Source organism: Pristiophorus japonicus, chromosome 22 (assembly GCF_044704955.1).
Source record: "Pristiophorus japonicus isolate sPriJap1 chromosome 22, sPriJap1.hap1, whole genome shotgun sequence".
Classification (NCBI taxonomy): domain Eukaryota; kingdom Metazoa; phylum Chordata; class Chondrichthyes; family Pristiophoridae; genus Pristiophorus; species Pristiophorus japonicus.
This window is the reverse complement of record NC_091998.1, coordinates 3086965-3110536: the sequence shown is the minus strand read 5'-3', so window position 1 is coordinate 3110536 and position 23572 is coordinate 3086965. Positions and strand designations below refer to the sequence as shown.

Genomic DNA, 23572 nt, shown 5'->3' with positions numbered 1-23572 from the left:
CAAAATGAATTAAATTAACAACCAGTCATTAACTTGCTCTTTCTTTCCATCTTTCTCTTCCCCGCCCACCCCATCAAAAACATTTTATTTTTTGATACCTCTGTGAAGTGTTTGGGACATTTTCTACATTTAAGATGCTAAATAACTGCAGGCGATTGGTTATTTACTAATGAGCATGTGATGTGTATTGAACGGACAATTTCAGTGAACTGTCTGCAATGGTAAGGAAGGACATACACTGCGAGCATGCAGCAGTTAAGAGGGTTCTGTACTGTTAAACCTAAGCTGTGGATTTCAGTCTGAGCTCAACAGTAAACAGCTCACTTGTGCAGCATTGCTGTCGGTTGGGTACCTTGCAGTTCCACGAGGAAACTACCTCCTCCTACAGCAAGGTCGCAATCTGTTGGCCAGTCACAGACGTTTAAATCAGATGTGTTGGACAATTTTGTTACTGTTCTACCTCTTAAATGAAAGAAGTTGGATCGAAGAAGGAAAATGGAAAATTAAACAATATATTTTTCTAGTTGCACCCTTTGTGGCAAATTCTCTCAAAAAAAGAGCCAAGCTGTATAACAACAGCAGTCCGAGACCTTCAGCCGTGCTGTGTCAAATTAAAGCAGATGGAATGAATGTGAAATATTGCGTAGTTCAGAGCCCTGCCTTTTTAAGCATCGATCTGTATAAAAATGCAGAGCAATGCAGTAGAACGTTCCAGGCCACCGAGATGTATTGCAGTGTGGGACTTAGTAACTGTCTCATTACAAAGCAATTCCACCTACTCAAAACTGAAGTAGTCATTTTACTGATATTTAGTGTGTTCTTCAGTAAATTATACGCTTTGATGGCTGGGGAAGAGTGAACATATTTCATTTTTTTTATAAAGATACTAGTTTTTACTATTCCAAAATGACTGATATAACTCTGAATCCTTGTAGAATTGAAGGAATGAACGCATTAACTGTGTCATAATATACAAAAAAATGGAAACATCTGCGATATCAGTGCACTAAATTGTGGACATCATTGTTAAACAGTAGGCTGAGTGCCAGATGATTTACTCTGTTTTGTCGGCAGAGCTTCAGCGAGAGAACTGAGTGAGTGGTTTGCATATACTGTTTGCTTGCACTTAGCTCACAGTATGGCTGCACTGTCATTCTCAAGGATTGACCGCTTGCTTTTATTTTCTGCAGCTGATGCCATGAGAGTTTCTGAAGCTAATGGCAGGTTGTATTCTTTATTTTTATGATACTAAAACTGCTGTCAGTACGATTTACAGACATGTACAGAAATGGATTGGGGGAAGGGAGTAAGAATAACATCACGATAATCTCACACACACACACATACCAGTAGATTGGGGGAGGGGTTAAGAATCATGTAGCATTACACTGAAAATGAAAATGTATCCATTTATTTAAAAATGTGCTGTTTGTGCACAATTCCTGTCAACATTTTCCATTAGAAATTCCTATATCCACACTTACAATGGAAATGACCTGTGTGAACTTGCTAAGCTGTAATTAAAAATCGTCTGTGCACACACTTCCTGTCTACAAAACGTTACTTCCCGTTGCCATACTTTTATCACAATTTTGATCAATTTTTTCAATTATAAATTACGAAGTTCACATTTATAATGGCAGTCGTCCATGCAAAATTGCCATACTGCAATTACACCCTCCCGTCAATAGTGGCATTGCAGCATCTGTACTAAAGGGAGGATGTAATTGCAGTTTGGCAATTTTGCATGGACGACTGCCATTATAAATGTGAACTTCGTAATTTATAATTGAAAAAATTGATCAAAATTGTGATAAAAGTATGGCAATGGGAAGTAACATTTTGTAGACAGGAAGTGTGTGCAGACAGACGATTTTTAATACAATATATATAGAAATAGATATCAGTCGGCACATTACAACAATTCAATCATAGAATCATAGAAATGTACAGCACAGAAGGAAGCCATTTGGCCCATCGTGCCTGTGTGGATCTTTGAAAAAGCAGTCGTGTTTAGTCCCACATCCCCGTTTTTTTGTCTGTAACCCTGTCAGTTCCTCATCATCAAATACCTGTCCAACTCCCTTTGAAAAATTATTTATGTAATCAGCTTGCACCACCTTTTCAGGTCGAGCGTTCCAGATCCCGACAATTCTGAGTGAAAAAAATTCTCCTCATCTCTCCTCTAGATCTTTTGCTAATGGTTTTGAATCTATGACCTCTGGTTCTTGACCCACTTGCTATTGCTACAGGGAATATTTTTTTCTCTCTGCTCTGTCAATACCTCTAATCATCTTGAAAACCTCTATTGGGTCACCTCTTAACCTTCTCTGTTCCAACTAGAACAGTCCTAACTTTTCCAACCTCTCCTGATAACTGAAGACCCACATCCCTGGTAACTTTCTGTCAAATCTCCCCCGCACCTTTCCTAAGGTCTTCACATCTTTCTTGAAGTGTGGTGCCCAGAATTGTCTACCATTATCCAGCTGAGGCCTACCCAGTGATTTATAAAGTTCCAGCACGATCCTTGTTTAGTATTCTATTCCTCTATTTATAAAGTCAAGTAACCGATATGCTTTTTAATCACCTTATTAACTTGCTGTGCCACCTTATGTATATGGACACCAAGGCCTCATTGTGCCATTTATAGTATACTGTCATTTCATATTCCTCCCAAAGTGCATCACTTCACACTTCTCCATTGAGCTCCATCTGCTTCTGCCCATTTCACCATCCTGTCTGTCGTGCCGAAGTCTATAACTATCCTAATCATGATCATCTTTGCCAAGGTTCGGACCATCTAAAAACTGTATAAATTTTTCGCTACACTTGATTCTAAGTCATTTATAAAAATTGAAAAGCGTAGTGGTCCCAAAACTGATTTTTGGGGTACACCACTGCAAACTACCGCCCAGTCTGAAAAACATCCCTTACCATCACTCTTTGCTTCCTGTCACTGAGCCAATTTTGTACTCATACTGCCACTTTCCCCTTAATTCCGTGGGCTTCCAACATCTTAATAAGCCTCCCGTATGGCACTTTATCGAATGCCTTTCGAAAGTCCATACAGATAACATCTACGACAGTTACTTGATCAAAGAATTCAATCAGGTTAAGATTGAAAGATTGTGACCATTGCCTCTGTTATTTCTACCTTTGCTTCCATCAGCAACCTAGGATGTATCCCATACATGAAGTAGGGAAGTCTTGCTACAACTGTACAGGGCCTGGTGAGACCACACCAAGAGAACTGCGTACAATTTTGGTCTCATATTTAAGGAGGGATAACATTTTTGCCTCTGAATCCTTCCAGGGATCTGCTGGAGACACATCCAGGATCTCCCAGTCGGCAGCACACCAATGCACAAGGCAGGTGACTTCTGGGTTGTTTGCCAGGGCTGGCAATGATGTGAACTCTGCCTGCAATGACGCCAGACAGGATGAGCTGGCGCACGGGTTTACATTTCTGGCTGGTGAGGATGTCATTGGGGGCCATTGTTTCTCCTTCAGCTTCTCTTGTAAACATGAGTGCAGAGTTATCTCGTAGCGGCTGAAGTGCTATTGCAGCGGGGGTGTACCATATTATAACAACATTCTTACTGGCCAAAAACTACTCTCCAATCAGACTGATCCAATGTCACAATTGTTGCAGTACAATTGACGGGTGTAATCGTTCAGCAGAATTTTCGGTTGATGGTACCAAGAATATAATAAGTACCATTTGAACTGGATCAATTACAAGGAAAGTCATCTGGAGACACTGGGCTAAAAATTCGCCAATCTTGCACCCATTTCATTGGCGATATTTCACTGTTTCACTGGCGAAAAATGGTGTGGCAGGAAATTTGGAGAAGTCTTGCGGTGCTTTTTAAGTACCGCTGGGAAACGGACCACCGCCGTGCAAGACTCGAAATATCGCTTTCGCCAAAAATTTGGCTCACAGCGCACCCGTATTTAGGATGAAACGCAGCATTCGAAATCGCACGCAGCATTCGAAATAAAGTAAATGAGTTGACGGCACAAATCATTACAAATGGATATGATTTGGTGGCCATTACAGAAACGTGGTTGCAGGGTGGCCAAGACTGGGAATTAAACATACAGGAGTATCTGACAATTCGGAAAGATAGACAAGAAGGGAAAGGAGGTGGGGTAGCTCTGTTAATAAAGGAAGATATCAGGGCAGTTGTGAGAGACGATATTGGCTCTAATGAACAAAATGTTGAATCATTGTGAGTGGAGATTAGAGATAGTAAGGGGAAAAAGTCACTGGTGGGCGTAGTTTATAGGCACCCAAATAATAACTTCACAGTGGGGCGGGCAATAATCAAGGGAATAATGGAGGCATGTGAAAAAGGAACGGCAGTAATCATGGGGGATTTTAACCGACATATTGATTGGTCAAATCAAATCGCATGGGGTAGCCTGGAGGAGGAATTCATAGAATGCATACGGGATTGTTTTTTAGAACAGTATGTTACAGAACCTACAAGGGAGCAAGCCATCTTGGATCTGGTCCTGTGTAATGAGACAGGAATAATAAACGATCTCCTAGTAAAAGATCCTCTCGGAATGAGTGATCACAGTATGGTTGAATTTGTAATACAGATTGAGGGTGAGGAAGTAGTATCTCAAATGAGCGTACTATGCTTAAACAAAGGGGACTACAGTGGGATGAGGCCAGAGTTGGCTAAAGTAGACTGGGAACACAGACTAAACGGTGGCACAATTGAGGAACAGTGGAGAACTTTTAAGGAGCTCTTTCATAGTGCTCAACAAAAATATATTCCAGTGAAAAAGAAGGGCGGTGATAGAAGGGATAACCAGCGTGGATAACCAAGGAAATAAAGGAGAGTATCAAATTAAAAACCAATGCGTATAAGGTGGCCAAGGTTAGTAGGAAACTAGAAGATTGGGAACATTTTAAACAACAGCAAAGAATGACTAAGAAAGCAAATAAAAAAAGGAAAGATAGATTACAAAGGTAAACTTGCGCAAAACATAAAAACAGATAGTAAAAGTATTTACAGATATATAAAACGGAAAAGAGTGACTAAAGAAAATGTTGGTCCCTTAGAAGATGAGAAGGGGGATTTAATAATGGGAAATGTGGAAATGGCTGAGACTGTAAACAATTATTTTGCTTCGGTCTTCACAGTGGAAGACACAAAAACCATGGCAAAAATTGCTGGTCACAGGAATGTGGGAAGGGAAGACCTTGAGACAATCACTATCACTAGCGGGTAGTGCTGGACAGGCTAATGGGACTCAAGGTAGATAGGTCCTCTGGTCCTGATGAAATGCATCCCAGGATATTAAAAGAGATGGCGGAAGTTATAGCAGATGCATTCGTTATAATCTACGAAAATTCTCTGGACTCTGGGGAGGTACCAGCGGATTGGAAAGCAGCTAATGTAACTCCTCTGTTTAAAAAAGGGGGCAGACAAAAGGCAGGTAACTATAGGCCGGTTAGTTTAACATCTGTAGTGGGGAAAATGCTTGAAGCTATCATTAAGGAAGAAATAGCGGGACATCTAGATAGGAATAGTGCAATCAAGCAGACGCAACATGGATTCATGAAGGGGAAATCATGTTTAACTAATTTACTGGAATTCTTTGAGGATATAACGAGCACGGTGGATAGAGGTGTACCGATGGATGTGGTGTATTTAGATTTCCAAAAGGCATTCGATAAGGTGCCACACAAAAGGTTACTGCAGAAGATAAAGGTACGCGGAGTCAGAGGAAATGTATTAGCATGGATAGAGAATTGGCTGGCTAACAGAAAGCAGAGAGTCAGGATAAATGGGTCCTTTTCGGGTTGGAAATCGGTGGTTAGTGGTGTGCCACAGGGATCGGTGCTGGGACCACAACTGTTTACAATATACATAGATGACCTGGAAGAGGGGACAGAGTGTATTGTAACAAAATTTGAAGATGACACAAAGATTAGTGGGAAAGCGGGTTGTGTAGAGGACACAGAGAGGCTGCAAAGAGATTTAGATAGGTTAAGCGAATGGGCTAAGGTTTGGCAGATGGAATACAATGTCGGAAAATGTGAGGTCATCCACCTTGGGAAAAAAAAACAGTAAAAGGGAATATTATTTGAATGGGAAGAAATTACAACATGCTGCGGTGCAGAGGGACCTGGGGGTCCTTGTGCATGAATCCCAAAAAGTTAGTTTGCAGGTGCAGCAGGTAATCAGGAAGGCGAATGGAATGTTGGCCTTCATTGCGAGAGGGATGGAGTACAAAAGCAGGGAGGTCCTGCTGCAACTGTATAGGGTATTGGTGAGGCCGCACCTGGAGTACTGCGTGCAGTTTTGGTCACCTTACTTAAGGAAGGATATACTAGCTTTGGAGGGGGTACAGAGACGATTCACTAGGCTGATTCCGGAGATGAGGGGGTTACCTTATGATGATAGATTGAGTAGACTGGGTCTTTACTCGTTGGAGTTCAGAAGGATGCGGGGTGATCTTATAGAAACATTTAAAATAATGAAAGGGATAGACAAGATAGAGGCAGAGAGGTTGTTTCCACTGGTCGGGGAGACTAGAACTAGGGGGCACAGCCTCAAAATACGGGGGAGCCAATTTAAAACCGAGTTGAGAAGGAATTTCTTCTCCCAGAGGGTTGTGAATCTGTGGAATTCTCGGCCCAAGGAAGCAGTTGAGGCTAGCTCATTGAATGTATTCAAGTCACAGATAGATAGATTTTTAACCAATAAGGGAATTAAGGGTTACGGGGAGCGGGCGGGTAAGTGGAGCTGAGACCACGGCCAGATCAGCCATGATCTTGTTGAATGGCGGAGCAGGCTCGAGGGGCTAGATGGCCTACTCCTGTTCCTAATTCTTATGTTCTTATATGCTTGCATTGGAGGCAGGTTCAAGGAAGGTTCACTAGGTTGATTCCTGGGATGAAAGGGATTGTCTTATGAGGAAAGGTTGAGCAAGTTGGGCCTATACTCATTGGGATTTAGACGAATGAGAGGTGATCTTATTGAAACATATAAGATTCTGAGGGGGCTCAGTATTGTAGATATTGAGGCTGTTTCCCCTCATGGGGAATCTAGAATCAGCGGGCATAGTTTCAGAATAAAGGGTCCCCCATTTAAGACGGATGTAGAGGAATTTCTTCTCTGAAGCTCGTGAATCTTTGGAATTCTCTTCTCGGAGAACTGTGGTGGCTGAGTCATTGAATATATTCAAGGCTAAGATCGACAGATTCTTGAACTATAGGGGAGTCAAGGGTTATGGGGAACCGGCAGGAAAGTAGAGTTGAGGCCAAGATCAGATCAACCATGATCTTATTTTCTTATCTGCATCAGGTGACTTAGCAACTTTCAGTAATGCTAATGTTTATAGTATGTTTCCTCTATTACTCTTCTGTCCATAACGTCCCTCTCCTCTGAGTGTAACCTTTCCATCATCTGCTTCCTTTGTGAAGGCTGGTGCAAAGTACTGGGAAGAGCTGGTGCAGGTCATTGACCCGAAGCGTTGTGTTTCTCTCTTCACAGATGCTGCCTGACCTGCTGAGTATTTCCAGCATTTTCTGTTTTTATTTAACATTCATCACCTTGATAAAGCACACATTTGACAATAGATAGCTAGAAAATAAGAGAAATAGAATAACACTGCAGTAATTTCCGATGTCTGTATAACAGTACTGAACTTTTTGGAGCAACATTTTGAATTTTAATTCTGCTATCTGTAGTTTAGAGGATGTTGTCCTATAGTTCTGTATTGTTGGAGCGGAAGACCTATATGAATAATCTATCTTGTTCGAGAATTCTCCACTTGTCCTGAATTGTATTAGATTTTAATATGTTTTTGTAATTTGTGTGTATAAGCAATATTTGACTTTTAAGGTTAATATTTTAATTTGTTGAAGTCCCACGTATCAGTTCCATCCAAAATGTGGGTCAGAGCATTGTAAGCCATAATGAAGTCAGTTTGTATCCCATGATCTGTATTGATTTCATTCTGCTGTAGCAAGTTCCAATACTTTTACAAGGCTTCTATACATGCTATAACTTATCCTGCTAGAATTATGCTAAGCTATTGTATTACCAATCAAGTATCCAATGTCTTATGAAAACGCTCAATAAAAAATCAATGTTAAAGTTGAGTATATTTCATTTGATTATGTAGCTCAATACTAGAACTTGCTGATACAGTAAAAGCACAAATTGCAAACTCTGCTTCTGTGATATTCCCAGTGTGTATGGTTATCAAAGGTCTGCTTATATAAGCCTACATTCAACTTTGATTTCAAGTTCCCTGAACTATAGGAATAGATTCAGAAATTGTCTTTTTTTACTGCATTTTTTGTTGCAACAGACCAGGGATGATTAATCAATTCCAGTAGGCCAGCTGTGACCCTTCTAAGCCTCTCTTACAGCCTTGAGCAAGATTCGAACTAATGCTTATTTTAATGTGAGCCTCATGATTAAAATGCAAAGAGAAACAGTGAGACCAGTGAACTATAGATGGATGCTTTTTTTTCGTTCCAGGATGTGGGCATCGCTGGTAAGGCCAGCATTTATTGTCCATCCCTAATTGCCCTCGAGTAGGTGGTGGTGAGCCACCTTCTTGAACCGCTGCAGTCCGTGTGGTGAAGATACTCCCACAGTGCTGTTAGGGAGGGAGTTCCACGATTTCAACCCAGCGACGATGAAGGAACGGCTGATATATTTCCAATGGTGTGTAACTTGGAGGGAAACTTGCAGGTGATGGTGCTCTCATGTGCCTGCTGCCCTTGTCCATCTAGGTGCTGGAAGTCGCGGATTTGGGAGGTGCTGCCGAAGAAGCCTTGGCGAGTTGCTGCAGTGCATCTTGTAGATGGTACACACTGCAGCCACAGTGCGCCGGTGGTGGAGGGAGTGAATGTTGAAGGTGGTGGATGGGGTGACAATCAAGTGAGCTGCTTTGTCCTGGATGGTGTCGAGCTTCTTGAGTGTTGTTGGAGCGGCACTCATCCAGGCAAGTGGAGAGTATTCCATCACACTCTTGACTTGTGCCTTATAGATGGTGGAAAGGCTTTGGGAAGTCAGGAGGTGAGACACTCGTCACAGAATACCCAGCCTCTGACCCGCACTTGTTGCCACAGTATTTATGTGGCTGGTCCAGTTAAGTTTCTGGTCAATGGTGACCCCAGGATGTTGATGGTGGGGGATTCGGCGATGGTAATGCCATTGAATGTCAAGGGGAGGTGGTTAGACTCTCGCTTGTTGGATGATCATTGCCTGGCACTTGTGTGGTGCGAATGTTACTTGCCACTTATCCGCCCAAGCCCGAATCTCGTCCAGGTCTTGCTGCATGCGGGCACGCACTGCTTGATTATCTGAGGAATTGTGAATGCTGGTTCAAATGATGTTGGTTTGATTGCTATTAATTAGAAATCTATTCAGTTCCTTCTGTATCCTCAATAAAGTTAGCAAATACACAGCAGATGTGTTAGCATCTGTGCATGGGGTCTTCCCGTTCCTTTTCACTGCTTTATTTGGATATTTCATTGACTTTTTATTTTTTTCCTTTTCACTGCTCACTGAGATTAGTTTTGTACGTTATCCACCATTTCTCAACTCTCTCTAGCTTTTTTTAAAGGCTGTTTGCAGTCCTAACCCAGAGACCGGCAAAATACGGCCCACAGGCCATATCCAGCCCACCAATTCATTCTATCAGGCCCACACAATGGTTCTCAAACTGTGGTCCTAAATCTTGCAATTTTTTCATATGCCAATTTGCACATGTCCGAAAAATATATGCTATTTGTGCATGCTCACATCGCGTATATTTCCCACATGCGCAAATCGCCGTTATTTTTTGAAGAACAGTTTTGCTATTTTGCCATTTCTGATTTCACAAGGTAAGTCAAGTGGATTGCCTTGGCTTGCTGTTCTAGCTCTTGAATCAGATACAAACATGGTAACGTTTTGCACATTTTGCTGGACAATATTACCTGTATAGGTTTGCACACCATCTCTGGCTTAAGCAGAGTTAGACTGTATGGTATTATTTACCCGAGTGGTTAATTAATGTACTGAGTTGTTATGTAAAACTCAATTGAGTGGGTTGAGAGGATGCTATTCTCAATTGCATCTATAATGAAATATAATAAAAGATGGGCTTTATCAAGATACATTGGCTTGAAAGTCGATGCGGTGTGTCATTTGTACCGATGGTGCTGGGCTTGATGCAACGTGTGATTTTCTTTGTAAATCGTTTGTCTGTATCATGACTCCATTATTGATTAATCGTTCGAGTCTATGTATACTGATTCAAATATAGTTTAATTTTGGCAAGTTCAGTAAAATCTTTTCATCCTCCCCTTCCCAAGTTTCCTCATTGCTGAGATGCTTATATCACAGCAGCAGTTCGAAGTGTTGATTCCATGATCACGTGGGGAGAGCCGAATTGTGGAGTCACCCCCCAAGACAAACCAGTGACATGTTCAGGAACACTCTGCATTTATCTTTTGCGCTCTTTGTCAATCAAAACCCTTGTCTATACATTGGTTATAGTCTATAGAATCATAGGCATTTACAGCACGGAAGGAGGCCATTTCGGCCCATCATGTCCGCGCCGGCCGGCAAAGAGCTATCCAGCCTAATCTCACTTTCCAGCTCTTGGTCATAGAAACATAGAAACATAGAAAATAGGTGCAGGAGTAGGCTGTTCGGCCCTTCGAGCCTGCAACGCCATTCAATGAGTTCATGGCTGAACATGCAACTTCAGTACCCCATTCCTGCTTTCTCGCCATACCCCTTGATCCCCCTAGTAGTAAGGATTACATCTAACTCCTTTTTGAATATATTTAATGAATTGGCCTCAACAACTTTCTGTGGTAGAGAATTCCACGGGTTCACTACTCTCTGAGTGAAGAAGTTTCTCCTCATCTCGGTCCTAAATGGCTTACCCCTTATCCTTAGACTGTGACCCCTGGTTCTGGACTTCCCCAACATTGGGACCATTCTTCCTGCATCGAACCTGTCTAAACCCATCAGAATTTTAAACGTTTCTATGAGATCCCCTCTCATTCTTCTGAACTCCAGTGAATACAAGCCCAGTTGATCCAGTCTTTCTTGATATGTCAGTCCCGCCATCCCGGGAATCAGTCTGGTGAACCTTCGCTGCACTCCCTCAATAGCAAGGATGTCCTTCCTCAAGTTAGGAGACCAAAACTGTACACAATACTCCAGGTGTGGCCTCACCAAGGACCTGTACAACTGTAGTAACACCTCCCTGCCCCTGTACTCAAATCCCCTCGCTATGAAGGCCAACATGCCATTTGCTTTCTTAACCACCTGCTGTACCTGCATGCCAACCTTCAATGACTGATGTACCTTGACACCCAGGTCTCGTTGCACCTCCCCTTTTCCTAATCTGTCACCATTCAGATAATAGTCTGTCTCTCTGTTTTTACCATCAAAGTGGACAACCTCACATTTATCCACATTATACTTCATCTGCCATGCATTTGCCCGCTCACCTAACCTATCCAAGTCACTCTGCAGCCTCATAGCATCCTCCTCGCAGCTCACACTGCCACCCAACTTAGTGTCATCCGCAAATTTGGAGATACTACATTTAATCCCCTCGTCTAAATCATTAATGTACAGTGTAAACAGCTGGGGCCCCAGCACAAAACCTTGCGGTATCTCACTAGTCACTGCCTGCCATTCTGAAAAGTACCCATTTACTCCTACTCTTTGCTTCCTGTCTGCCAACCAGTTCTCAATCCACGTCAGCACACTACCCCCAATCCCATGTGCTTTAACTTTGCACATTAATCTCTTGTGTGGGACCTTGTCGAAAGCCTTCTGAAAGTCCAAATATACCACATCAACTGGTTCTCCCTTGTCCACTCTATTGGAAACATCCTCAAAAAATTCCAGAAGATTTGTCAAGCATGATTTCCCTTTCACAAATCCATGCTGACTTGGACCTATCATGTCACTTCTTTCCAAATGCGCTGCTTTGACATCCTTAATAATTGAATCCGTCATTTCACCCACTACCGATGTCAGGCTGACCGGTCTATAATTCCCTGTTTTCTCTCTCCCTCCTTTTTTTTAAAAGTGCGGTTACATTGGCTTCCCTCCACTCCATAGGAACTGATCCAGAGTCTATGGAATGTTGGAAAATGACTGTCAATGCATCCGCTATTTCCAAGGCACCTCCTTAAGAACTCTGGGATGCAGACCATCAGGCCCTGGGGATTTATCGGCCTTCAATCCCATCAATTTCCCCAACACAATTTCCCGACTAATAAGGATTTCCCTCAGTTCCTCCTTCTTACTAGACCCTCTGACCCCTTTTATATTGGAAGGTTGTTTGTGTCCTCCTTAGTGAATACCGAACCAAAGTGCTTGTTCAATTGGTCTGCCATTTCTTTGTTTCCAGTTATGACTTCCCCTGATTCTGACTGCAGGGGACCTATGTTTGTCTTTACTAACCTTTTTCTCTTTACATATCTATGGAAGCTTTTGCAGTCCATTTTAATGTTCCCTGCAAGCATCCTCTCATACTCTACTTTCCCTGCCCTAATCAAACCCTTTGTCCTCCTCTGCTGAGTTCTAAATTTCTCCCAGTCCCCGGGTTCACTGCTATTTCTGTCAAGTGCACATTCAAATACTTTCTAAATGTTGTGAGGGTTTCTGCCTCTACCACCCTTTCAGACAGTGAGTTCCAAACCCCCACCACCCTCTGGGTGAAGATATTTCTCCTCAAATCCTCTTTAAACCTCCTACCAATTATTTTAAATCTATGCCCCCTGGTTGTTAATCCCTCTGTTAATCGAAATAGGTTCTTCTTATCCAGTTTATCTAAGCCCTTCATAATTTTACCACCTCAATAAGGTCACCCCTCAGCCTCCTTTGTTCCAAAAAAAACCCAAACCCAGCTTATATCCGCTCTTTCCTCGTAGCTAAAATTCTCCAGTCCAGGCAACATGCTCGTAAATCTCCTCTGTACCCTCTAGTGCAATTACATCTTTCCTGTAATGTGGTGACTAGAACTGCACGTAGTACTCCAGCTGTGGCCTAACTAGTGTTTTATACAGTTCAAGCATAACCTCCCTGTTCTTGTATTCTATGCCTCGGCTAATAAAGGCAAGTATTCCATATGCCTTCTTAACCACCTTATCTACCTGGCCTGCTACCTTCAGGGATCTGTGGACATGTACTTCTCAGTGTCCTCTCATTTAATGTGTATGCCCTTGCTTTGTTAGCCCTCCCCAAATGCATTACCTCGAGATTGAATTCCATTTGCCACTGTTCTACCCACCTGACCAGTTCATTGATAGCTTTCTTCTTCATTATCAACCATTATCAAACCGATTTTAGTATCATCTGCAAACGTTTTAATCATACCCCATGCATTCAAGTCTAAATCATTGATATATACCACAAAAAGCAAGGGACCCAGTACTGAGCTCTGGGGAACCTCACTAGAAACAGCCTTCCAGTCACAAAAACACCCATCAACCATTACCCTTTGCTTCCTGCCTGTGAGCCAATTTGGGATCCATCTTGCCACTTTGTTCTGGATCCCATGGGCTTTTACTTTCGTGACTAGTCTGCCATGTGGGACCTTATCAAAAACCTTGCTAAAATCCATATACAGTACATCAAATGCACTACCCTCATCGACCCTCCTTGTTACTTCCTCAAAAAATTCAATCAAGATAGTCAGACACGACCTTCCCTGAACAAATCTATGCTGACTATCCTTGATTAATCCGTGTCTTTGTAAATGAAGATTTATACTGTCCGTAGAATTTTTTCTAATAATTTTCCCACCACCGAGGTTAGGCTGACTGGCCTGTAATTACTCGGTCTATCACTTTCTAACTTTTTAAACAAAGGTACAATGTTAGCAGTCCTCTAGCCCTCCGTCACCACACCTGTAGCCAGAGAGGATTGGAAAATGGTGGTCAGAGCCTCTGCTATTTCTTTTGCTTCTCAACAGCCTGGAATACATTTCATCTGGGCCTGGGATTTATCCATTTTCAAAGCTGCTAAGCGCCTAAATATTTCCCCTCTCTAGGTTTATTTGATATAATATTTCACACTACTCCTCCCTGATTGCAAAGTCTGCATCGCCCCTCTCCTTTGTGAAAACAGACACAAAGTATTCGTGAAGAACCATAACCACGTCTTCTGCCTCCACACACAGATTACCTTTATGGTCTCTAATAGGCCCTACTCTTTCTTTAGTTATTCTCTTGCTCTTAATGTATTTATAAAACACCTTTGTGTTTTCCTTGATTTTACTTGCCATTTTTCATTTGCTTTCCTAATTTCCTTTTTAATTGCATCACTGCACTTTCTGTACTCCTCCAGAGTTTCTGCAGTATTGTGTTCCCAGTATCTGTCATAAGCTTCCCTTTTTTTCCTTATCTTACCCTGTATGTCCTTTGACATCCAGGGGACTCTAGATTTGTCAGACCCACCCTTTATTTTTAAGGGAAAATACTTGCTGTGTACCCTCAGGATCTCCTCCTTAAATGCATCCCACTGCTCTGACAATGATTTACCTTCAAGTAGCTGTTTCCAGTCCACTGTGGCTAAATCACCTCTCAGCTTAGCAAATTACTGATCTATCTTTATCCTTTTCCATAACTACCCTAAAGCTAACTTAATTATGATCACTAGCACCAAAATGCCCTCCCACTGATACCTACCCCTTCCACCTGCCCAGCTTCATTCCTTAATTAAGTCCAGAACCGCCTCTCCCTTATTACATGCTGGCTAAAAATGTTCTCCTGAATGCATTTTAGGAATTCCGCACTCTCTATACATTTCACACTAATTTTAACCCAGTTAATATTCAGGTAGTTGAAATCTCCCAACTATTACTACCCTATAGTTTTTGCACTTCTCAGAAATGTGCCTACATATTTGCTCTTCTATCTCCCTCTGATTGTTTGGGGGTTTATGGTACACTCCCAGTTGTGTGATCGGCCCTTTTTTGTTCTTCAATTCAACCCATATGGTCTCATTTGATGATCCTTCTAACATATCATCCCTCCTCAGCTGTAATTGTGTCTTTAATCAATACTATGACCCCCTCTCCCTTTTTTGCCCCTCTCTATCCCGAGTGAAAACCCTGTAACCAGGAATGTTGAGCTGCCATACCTGCCCTTCTTTCAGCCATGTCTCAGTAATGGCTATAATATCGTACTGCCAAGTGTCTATCTGTGCTCTCAGCTCATCTGACTTATTCCCTACACTCCTTGCATTGAAGTATATACCATTTATATACCATATAATAAATTGTCTAATAAATAAATTGAGTAGGAATCTGCATTTTTTACCTGATTATTTTCACTGACATGTAAATTATACTGTTTCACCAAATACTAGTGCCTAGTGTCTGAAGTCTGTGATAATCCCTAGTGTCACTTTTTTGGCCTCTGGGTGAATACAGGGTTCGAAATATTACATGCTGACTTTTGGATTCGACAATTGAAATTTAAAAAAAAGTGTTGTTGGGATGTGAGCAACACTGGTAAGTATACATTTATTGCCCATTTCTAGTTGGGGGTGTATTAAAAGTCAATAACATCGTATGGGATGGGAGCCACGTAAATTTTACAGCAGTTGTCGAATAACCAGTTTTACAGTTTTAATTACGGCATAATAATATCAATGAATAAGAAGTTTTGGGTAAACCTGTATCATGTTCGTTAGCATGTTAATATGTGTTATTTTTATTCAGTGTGTTACCGACATAGAGTTCTTTTATACCATAACAATGAAGATCCTTTTATACCAATAAATGCCATAACAAATTTTAATAATAGCTGTTGTTAACATGTGTGCAGCCCTCACAGCTCACCATAAAGCAAGTGGCCCTCCAGCCCAAATAATTGCCCACCCATTAACTCCCCACCTTGACTTGACTTCTCTCCATTCCCTTTCCCCTCCCCATTGTCCTATACAGTGGCTTGCTTGACTTCCAGTTTCCAGTTTTGATGAAGGGTCTGCGTCCAAAATGTTAACTTGCCTTTTCCCTTTGTGAGCCGCTCGATTTGCTTGGCTTCTGAAATGCTGGTTTCAGTGAGCTAGTTTTTGACATTTACGTGACTAAATTCAGCTTCAGTCGAGAAGAAAAATTGCACAACCAGTTTTTCTGTGAATCTGTAATTCTGTTGCTGGGATAAGAGAGCAGGATTTAATGGTGAACACACTGGGAGCCTGCTGACTGATGCAGATCTCCACAAATTCGATCTAAAAGAGCACCGATATGACGATAGCTTCAGATGCAGTAATCGTGCTGGGTTTTAGTTATCGTTTGCAGTTCAAGAAAAAAATTTATCCTTTTGTACTGATGGAAATTTTTGCGATCGTGCTTGCCTTAAGTCCAGGTGTGAAATCCCACGCATGCCTGTGCTTCATGGTGATCTGATCTCTCGCCGCTCCTTCACCCCGACCTTGCCGCTCCCACTGTACTTACCTAACCTCATGGTGATCTGATCTCTCGCCGCTCCTTCACCCCGACCTTGCTGCTCCCACTGTACTTACCTATCCTCCAGTCCTGCTCCCACTGAGCCACGGCTGACGCACACGAGTCTCAAAGCAGGAACTGGTCAGTTTGAAACTTCTAAGACGCCGCTGAACCTGGAAAAGGAGGATCATCACAATTCCATCTTTCTAAGCACAGGAAGATCTACTCTTTCCCTCTTCAATCTCTTGAGTAAGAAAAGAAAGAAAAAGCAGTTTTGATGAAAATCAGCTTCCTTGGTGATAAGGAATTCAAAAAGGAAAGAGACTCTGTCAGTATTTAAAATGATCGGGGCTCAGGAGAGGCGAGGGCCCAGGGACAGCATGGGCCACCCACAATGCGATATGTGCGCGCACTAGGTCCGTGCAGCAGAGCTGGGCTCCAGTCGTCTTGGGTAACCCTTGCCACTGGATAAAGGCCTAGCTCTGTCAAGCCTGTGTGATGGATGGTGTGCAACGGCCACCACACGTTAAGAAAATCCACGCACAGGCATCTTCCACCCTTCAACATGTAGTTTGGGATCTGGAATATTAGGTCCTTCATTGAAACACCTGTGAGCTCATCCCTTTTTGGTGGAAGCAAGTCACCCTCGATACGAGGGACAGCCTAAGAAGAGCTGATCCGAGGGGTGTATTATTGCCTGGAATGAAGTATGAATTGCCCAAGCAAGGGGAAGGTGATAAAATAAATATTAGGGAGGATTATTGGAAGTCAACTATGTTTGGTGTGAAAGATACGGATGCATTTGTTTCACGAACAGCATTTGTCCACAGGCTGAGGGAGCCACAGTTGAGATTTTGCAGGTGATGAAAGCTGACTCTGCCTGAGATTGATCCTGAACCTGCCAGTTACTGCTGTTGTTCTTCACTGCCAGTTTCTGGTGGCTGAATCTGTTTAAAAGCATAAAGTGTGTGGCTGCATTTGGGGAAGCAAGAAAGATGTGCCTTTCAATGGTGCTTTATCAACTCTCGGAAATGTGTCAAAGCACTTAATATACAATCCATTACTTTGAAGTGCATTGGCCATTGTGCAGGCAAAAGTGGCAGCCAATTTGCAGAGGACAATTCCATATACAGCTGTGAGATGGGTGACCAATTAGTCTCCTTTTAGTGGTGGTGATTGAGTAGGAATTCTGGCCAGGGCACCCTGCTCCTTGAGAAAGCAGTTAAAATAGCTTGCGTGATCTTGGGTTTTGCAGGGCTACGGGAAAGGGCTGGGGAGTGGGACTAGCTGAGGTGCAATTGCAGAGAGCCGGCACGGGCTTGACTGACTGAATTGGCCACCTTCCGTGCTGTAACCATTCTATGATTCTATGAATAGAGCCATGGGACCTTTAATGTTGACTGAACCACTGCAACAGATGGGTTGAATGTCTTAGCCAAATAGTGACGCCTGCAACAATTCACCATTACCATGTATTGCACTGAAGTGTCAGCCTGGTTTATATGTTTGCAACTTCACTTCACTTCACTCTTTGTCCCCAAACTGAGCTTCTGACCACATATCCGCTCCATCACAAAGACTGCCTAATTTCACCTCTAACATTGCCTTGTGCCGAAATCCTCACCTGTGCATTTGTCACCTCCAGATATGACTGTTCCAAATGCTCTCCTGGCTGGCCTCCCATCCTCCACCCTCCATAATCTTCAGTTCGTCCAAAACTTTGCTGCCTGCAGCCTATCCCGCACCAAAGCCCACCTTCCCTATCACCACTGTGCTTGCCGACCTGCATCGCCTCCTTGTCTCCCAACGTCTCAAATTTAACGTTCCCATTCTCTTGTTTAAATCCCTTTATGGTCATCCCACCCAATCTATGTAGCCTTTTCCACCCCTACAACCTGCCAGCACCCCTCCATTCTGCTAACTCTGGCCCTGGACAGTATTTTACCCTTAATTAACATTACTTAAAAAAAAATGATTATCTGGCCATTATCAAATTTCTGTTTGTGGGACCTTGTTTTGCGCAAATTGGCTACCACATTTCCTACATTAAAACAGTGACTATCCTTAAAAAGAACTTTATTGGATGTAAAGTGTTTTGAGATGGCCTGTGGTCATGAAAGGCGCGATATAAATGCAAGTATTTCTTTCTCGTGCAACCCAGACTCCCTTCGATCCAACTTTGTCGGCTGTGCCTGTAGCCTATTAGGCCCTTTGCTCTGGTTTTTCCTCCCTAAGGGCCCAAGTTTCGAGCCGCGCCTAGAACGATGCAGTCCCGACCTGGACGCCCGTTTTTCGCGCCATAAATTGCGCCTAAAAAAACCCTCCAGATTCTCCACCTTCCTGCAGGTCCTCTGGCCCTCGGCGCAGTGCAGCAGGAGCTGTAGGGGGCGGAGCCAGGTCCCTGCGCTGAAAACAGTGCCGGGACCTCTGCACATGCGCGCTACAGTGGGCACGCAAATGCAGTAACTCCAGGCGCCCGAAACTGTGTGGGAGGGGCCCGAAGCATACAGCCCCTAGCCCTGGCCGAATGGCCTCACTGGGGCTGTGTGAATAAGGCTCCTCCCACGGCCAGCTCCTACTTCCTCCAGACCCGACCCGACCCGACTCCCGCTTTCCCCCCCCGCCCCCGGACCGGACCCGACTCCCGCCCCCCCACCCCCCGCCCCCGGACCGGACCCGATTCCCACTTCCCCCCCCCCCGACTCCCGCTTCCCCCCCCCGCCCCCGGACCGGACCCGACTCCCGCCCCCCCGCCCCCGGACCGGACCCGACTCCCGCTTTCCCCCCCCGCCCCCGGACCGGACCCGACTCCCGCCCCCCCACCCCCCGCCCCCGGACCGGACCCGATTCCCACTTCCCCCCCCCCCGACTCCCGCTTCCCCCCCCCGCCCCCGGACCGGACCCGACTCCCGCCCCCCCGCCCCCGGACCGGACCCGACTCCCGCTTTCCCCCCCCGCCCCCGGACCGGACCCGACTCCCGCCCCCCCACCCCCCGCCCCCGGACCGGACCCGATTCCCACTTCCCCCCCCCCGACTCCCGCTTCCCCCCCCCGCCCCCGGACCGGACCCGACTCCCGCCCCCCCACCCCCCGCCCTCGGACCGGACCCGACTCCCGCTTCCCCCCTCCGCCCCCGGACCGGACCCGACTCCCGCCCCCCCGCCCCCGGACCGGACCCGACTCCCGCCCCCCCACCCCCCGCCCCCGGACCGGACCCGACTCCCGCCCCCCCACCCCCCGCCCTCGGACCGGACCCGACTCCCGCTTCCCCCCTCCGCCCCCGGACCGGACCCGACTCCCGCCCCCCCGCCCCCGGACCGGACCCGACTCCCGCCCCCCCACCCCCCGCCCCCGGACCGGACCCGACTCCCGCCCCCCCACCCCCCGCCCCCGGACCGGACCCGATTCCCACTTCCCCCCCCCCGACTCCCGCTTCCCCCCCCCGCCCCCGGACCGGACCCGACTCCCGCCCCCCCACCCCCCGCCCCCGGACCGGACCCGATTCCCACTTCCCCCCCCCCGACTCCCGCTTCCCCCCCCCGCCCCCGGACCGGACCCGACTCCCGCCCCCCCACCCCCCGCCCTCGGACCGGACCCGACTCCCGCCCCCCCACCCCCCGCCCTCGGACCGGACCCGACTCCCGCTTCCCCCCTCCGCCCCCGGACCGGACCCGACTCCCGCCCCCCCACCCCCCGCCCTCGGACCGGACCCGACTCCCGCTTCCCCCCCCGCCCCGCCCCGGACTGGATCCGACCTGACTTCCCTCCCCCCGACCTGACCTCCCTCTCCCTCCCTCCCCCCGACCCGACCTCCCTCTCCCTCCCTCCCTCCCACCACCCCCCCGACCCGAACCAACGCCACCTACCTGTAAATCTGGTGCTGGGGACGGGCCCTGCCTGAAGTCTCGGACCCGGCCCGTTCAGCCTCCCCCCCCCCCTTCTCCTCCCCCCCCCCCTTCTCCTTTTCCCCCCCATCTCCTTTCCCCTCCATCTCCTTTCCCCCCTCCCCATCTCCTTTCCCCCCCATCTCCTTTCCCTCCCCATCTCCTTTCCCCCCATCTCCTTTCCCCCCATCTCCTTTCCCCCCCATCTCCTTTCTCCCCCCATCTCCTTTCTCCCCCTTCTCCCCCCCTCCCCCTTCTCCCCCCTCCCCCTTCTCCCCCCTCCCCCTTCTCCCCCTTCCCCCCCTCTGCTCCCCCCCTCTCTCCCTCTCCCCCCCCTCCTCCCCCTCCCCTCGCTGTCAGAAATACAGACACTGACAGACAGAGAATGAGAGACACAGACAGAGAGATAGAGACACTGACAGAGACACACTGGGGGGGAGGGGGGCATCCCAGCATGCTGTTGGAGGGCTCCCGGTGCTGCAGTCGGTAAGTAGAAAATGTTTTATTTATTGATTTAAAAAAAAATGATTTCTTATTAATTTTTTTTGATTGATTTATTGGTTGATTTATTGATGTATTTATAAATTATTATTGATGATGGCTCTTTATTTGTAAAACTGAAGTGTTTAATGTTTGTAAACTTCCCTTTAAACCCCCCCCCCCCATTCCCTACGCCTGATTTGTAACCTACGCCTGATTTTCTAAAGTGTAGACAAGGTTTTTTCGAGCGTACAAAAATCTTCACTTACTCCATTCTAAGTTAGTTTGGAGTAAGTTTTCACTGCCGAAACTTTGAAATCAGGCGTAAGTGGCCGGACAATCCCCCTTTTGAAAAAAAAAATTCTGTTCCAAAGTGAAACTGTTCTAACTGACTCGAACTGGAGCAAACTAAATGATGAGAATTCCGATTTCTAAGATACTCCGTTCTGCACCAGTTGCTCCAAAAAATCAGGAGCAAATCATGTGGAAACTTGGGGCCATAATCTCTGCTTTAGCAGCTTGCTTCGCTTCCTATAAGACTCTCCTAAAAACCCACCTCTGACCAGGTTTTTGGTCACTCCTCCTAATATGTGCTTCTTTGGCTCGACGTAATTTTTGTCTGATTATACTCCTGTGAAGCACCTTGGTATGTTTTACTACATTAAAGACACTATATAAATGCGAGCTGTTATTTGTTGAGGTCCTGGAGCAGCGTTGAACCCGCAACCGTCTGTCTTACACCAGCCAGCTGACCCTTTGTAGGGAAGGGGGAGCATGTGGCTCCATTGTTTTGTTTAAAGCAAACCCTATGGTTGGTTTGTAGAAACGGTGCTGAAGCAAGTCATTGTTTTATTGTGCTGTAAGATTATTCAACACATCTAACTTTCCAAATGGGCAGTCTTGTTCAAGCTCTGTACAGAACATTAAATAACACGCCAATCCCATCATTAAAAATGCTGGAAACACTGTGCAGATCCCTCAACATCTTCAAAGAGAAAAACAGGTTAACATTTTACACCCTTTTTCTCAGATGCTGATTTCACTCCTATTATCTGTTTTTGTTTCAAATTTCCAGCATTTGTTTTTCCCTCTTATCTCTACATTATTGGCAATCACTTATGAAAAACAGAATGTGTGAGGTAGTTAAGGTACATTCTGTCTATGTATTTTCTTGCTTTTGATTCAACAGTAGTTAAAAACCTGTTGGCTCCATTTCATAGCTCGGATTTTCAGCACCAAAATATCTGCCTCCTGAAAGTACATTACAGGAGCACCCAGCACGGCATGAGAATTAATTTATGCAATTGCAGTTTCTCTCGTTCATTTTCCAGCTAATTAATACTATTTGCCTTTTTCAGTGAACAGCACACTGGAGTCTCTGTTCAAATGCAGCGGTAGCTTTATTTTCATATCACATTGGACTAATTATCCAGCATCTCCATGTTATGTACTGACTGAATTCACTTCCTCCTTGTGTTCGAACAGATACTTTCCTTCAGCAGAAAAAATCTTTAAAAAATGATTAAGCTCAATAATCTCTTGTCGCCTGTTCTTTGGCCTGCACAGGATGTTTTTGATATCCCTTGAAGGTATCTTGCTGTCAAATATAAATCCATCCAAATGTGCTTGATGTCCCTGAGAGCTGAGAGGCAATATGGGGGTGGCGACAAGGCATTATAAGACTGCTCTTTGCTCTGTTATCCTAATAAAATCTCCGCTAGATAATTGTGAACTTGCTTGCTCACACCAGTGTTTTACATGGAGAGAACAAAAAGTGGAAAGTTTGAGAAAGAGTTCAGCTGCCTATGCAAATGAAAAACGAGTGATTAAATCTTTAGTGGCAACAATACACAGTCTGAACCCTGTTGGTGATGCACTGATTGGTACTGGCCAAAAATCCTCATGAACCAGTTTTCATTCCAGTAAATTTGTTCTTGTTTTTAAAAGTAACATTTCTATTCTAGTGCTTGGCATTTGTCTTTGTAGTTTTACCCAATGATGAGGCAGGTTCATAACATAAGAACATAAGAAATAGGAGCAGGAGTAGGCAATATGGCCCCTCGAGCCTGCTCCGCTATTCAATAAGATCATGGCTGATCTGATCATGGACTCCGCTCCACTTCCCCACCCACTCCCCATAACCCCTTATCCCCTTATCGTTTAAGAAACTGTCTATTTCTGTCTTAAATTTATTCAATGTAACAGCTCTCTGAGGCAGCGAATTCCACAGATTTACAACCCTCAGAAGAAATTTCTCCTCATCTCTGATTTAAATGGGCGGCCCCTTATTCTAAGATCATGCCCTCTAGTTCTAGTCTCCCCCATCAGTGGAAACATCCTCTCTGCATCCACCTTGTCAAGCCCCCTCATAATCTTATACATTTCGATAAGTTCACCTCTCATTCTTCTGAATTCTAATAAGTAGAGGCCCAACCTACTCAACCTTTCCTCATAAGTCAACCCCCTCATCCCCGGAATCAACCTAGTGAACCTTCTCCGAACTGCCTCCAAAGCAAGTACTGTATATCCTTTCGTAAATATGGAAACCAAAACTGCACGCAGTATTCCAGGTGTGGCCTCACCAATACCTTAAATAGCTGTAGTAAGACTTCCTTGGTTTTATACTCCATCCCCTTTGCAATAAAGGCCAAGATACCATTGGCCTTTCTGATCACTTGCGATACCTGTATACTATCCTTTTGTGTTTCATGCACAAGTTCCTCCAGGTCCCGCTATACTGCGGCACTTTGCAATCT

General features: G+C 45.1%; 1 protein-coding gene across 3 annotated transcripts in view; it reads left to right on the top strand.

Moving 5' to 3' along the window:
- ccser2a (coiled-coil serine-rich protein 2a) overlaps positions 1-23572 on the top strand; it is a 723588-nt gene that overhangs the window by 164418 nt on the left and 535598 nt on the right. The gene's annotated exons all lie outside the window — the stretch shown is intronic.